This window comes from Trachymyrmex cornetzi, unplaced genomic scaffold (genome assembly GCF_001594075.2).
Source record: "Trachymyrmex cornetzi isolate Tcor2-1 unplaced genomic scaffold, Tcor1.1 scaffold604, whole genome shotgun sequence".
In the NCBI taxonomy this organism is placed as follows: Eukaryota; Metazoa; Arthropoda; class Insecta; order Hymenoptera; family Formicidae; genus Trachymyrmex; species Trachymyrmex cornetzi.
In genome coordinates, this window is record NW_017299920.1 from 8,504 (window position 1) to 11,602 (window position 3,099).

The following is a 3,099-nucleotide window of genomic DNA, read 5'->3' on the forward strand; positions in this document are numbered from 1 at the left end:
GGCTCCCTATCCTCCGGGTGACAGTCACCTTATAACCGAGCCTAGGAAGCCCCTCTCAGGGCCGCCGAGGCATCCCCTTTAAATCTCATTCCCTGAACTCCGTTCTAGGAAGCCCCTCTCAGGGCCTCCAGAGCGTCCTAACCCAGGCCTCCAGTCGCTCAAAACAGAGTCCTGGCCGCCCTTCCGAGCGGAGAGCAAGAGCCCCCTGCCGCTCACCCTATCTCTAGCCGCCTGTCGCTAACAATAGCGCAAGTCCTGTCGTAAAGTGCATACGATTCTGTTCCGCACCTCCCCGGATCATTAGTTCCTACGCGGGTATATTGTAGATGCCGAAGGGAAACCGCGCCGGTCGGGACCAGGCTCTTAAGCTGATGCAGCGCGAGTATTATTGGCGCGTGGACTTCGACCCGCGGAAATTCGCCGACCCGCGCATTGTCCAGCCGCCGGGATTTTACCATCCCGTGCCTGGCAACTGCCAGGATCTGCCGCCTCCACCGCCTCTACCCGCGAGACCAGTGCCTAAGGTCGTAGAGATTGAGACGGTCACCGGACAGTTCCGTTCCACGCGCGATTTTATAATGAAAAGTATAAATAAACGAACGTCTTGAACTCTGCGAATTAGCGTTTTCGTGTAATCATTTTGTGACCGTCGACCTCCCTCCTTTTACTCCGGTAACCGTGATTATCGCCCTTGCCGCTCGGGGCGAGAATCACGCCGAGCCGTCGTTGGACGGGCCCACGCCGCGTTCGAGGGGTATTCGCACTCGCGCCCCGGACGTGACAGGTAGATAAAGAAAAAAGAAATGCTCACAATTAGATGTTATTAATTTATATCATTTGTGTTATTAATTTTATATAATTGAAATATATCTTCCATTAAATAAAATATAAAACAGAGATTTTTCTGGTAAATTATTTCTATCTTTCATATTTTTTTTATTGTCATGTTATTTTTATGAAATTACGAAATATTATAAAGTATAATATTTTATATTATTATAAAATTACGAATAGTATTGATCATTTACTATGTATAAAACTGAATTTTATAGTCGTAGCAGGCATATTGAAACGAAATCCGCCGAAAAATGGCGGAAAAAGATCAAGCACTAATTGGCTACAACAGATAAACATACGCAAGAGCACACCATGTCTACTTCATATGCTGGATTCACACTGCATCTGATTTACGTCGTACGACGCTCTGCAACCAATCAGAAAACAGGATTCCGATGGATTTTGCTTCGTATCATCGGAATCGTGTTTTCTGATTGGTTGCAGAGCGTCGTACGACGTAAATCGGATGCAGTGTGAATCCAGCAATAGACTTATAAGATAGACGGAGCGTTCATACGAGAGAAGTTGAAGACAACATTAAAGGACAGCGCTACTCCGGACATAATTATGTTTTTCTCTTTTACAGTGAGCGGTGGGAGACCAATCAACTTGAGCGTATTGCGTAAAGTCACAACTTTTGGTTCGTGTGCTGAGAGGTTATAAAATCAAGTTTTTCAGGAACACTAAAATATTGACATATATCTTTTTTAAATAATTATATTAAAATATATTAATTAATGAAAAAAGCTGTATCTGTTGTTATTTTGGGTACTAAGAATATTCCGTGTCTCGCATGATGTGCGTAATGCATCATTTATCCTTGTTTAATATTCGGTGAACAACAAGGATAAATGATGCATTACGTATATAATGCGAGAAACGGAATATTCTCAATCAATTGCAAAAAAATGAGAAATTAATGTTATTTACTTTACTTAAAATACACCTAACGTATACAAATGTTACGTTTTACTGTAATGAAATTGTTTACCGGTGGAAAGAAACACCTCTTCGAACATCATGTTCTGGGGGCTTATTACGGTTCTCGGATTGTGTGAAAATGACGGAAGTGAGCAACTCACCTAATTATATTTAATCTCACCTCGTGAAAATACGAAGTTACTCGTGTGAATAGGTTCGACACGAAATTTATAAGTGAAAAGGTGAAATGAAAATAAGAATGACGAAGAAAAAAAAATTTTTTGCGCACACAATGGATAATTCAATAATCGAAATATTAATGCGACGTCGAGAAAATATAATACGAAGGAGACTAAGGGATGCCTCAAATCCATTTGGTATACCAAAAAGTGAATTCCGCAGTCTTTACAGGTAAATGTGATTTTGTATAAAATTAATTTACTTATTATCTATTATTATATTATAAACAAAATATTATGACATTGCCGATAAGATCTCTAATTTTAATATGAACTGATAATGTATAATACTTCCTAATATTCTTTTATTGCCACTGCCGTAACGTAAGCGGCCTCTTGCAAAATCTTCATTGTCTCTCATATAATATTTAATAAAATTATTTTCTGCTTTTCCATTATGTTCATTTTGTATTACCTTTGTTATAACTATTAATAATAGATAATAAGTATAAATGAGATTTTTCATTGATCAATCGTATTATGCATAAATGCAGCTTTTTACAAAAGAATTATTTTTTAGCATAATGCGATTGATCAAACGATGAATTACAAAACTTGACTTATAATTACTTCTAGCACTTTTAACCTCACTTTGTGTACAAATCTATGACTATCGATTTCAAAATGTGAGATTATTATACCGGAAATACCTATAGTTACTTCACATTTTCACTTAAAAGTTCCGTAATTAGATGACTAAAGTCACGTGAAATGAAATTGCGAAAAGTGATTAAATTCACGGAGAAACCATAATAGGCTCCCTGACTTGCAAATGCAGCAAGACCGCACCATTATTAAATTTTCAACTTTTAATTTGTAAATAAACTATTAAAAATAATGCACAATAATCCGCTGCAATCCGCCAAAGCTCTCACTACCATTGTCAGTCAACTTACACCCGTATTTATAGTCCTTCCTTATTTTAAGGATAGAGGCAGCGTCCATGAAGGATTCCTCGATTCTCCGAGGCCTCCTTGTTTCATAAACGGATCTCAAGTCTGCCTTTCCGAAGAAAGGAATATTTTAGGAATTTTAGTAACCTACTGAGGATAGCATGTAATATATATTAGGTGTTAAACGTAATTCCTGCTGTTTTTCGTCT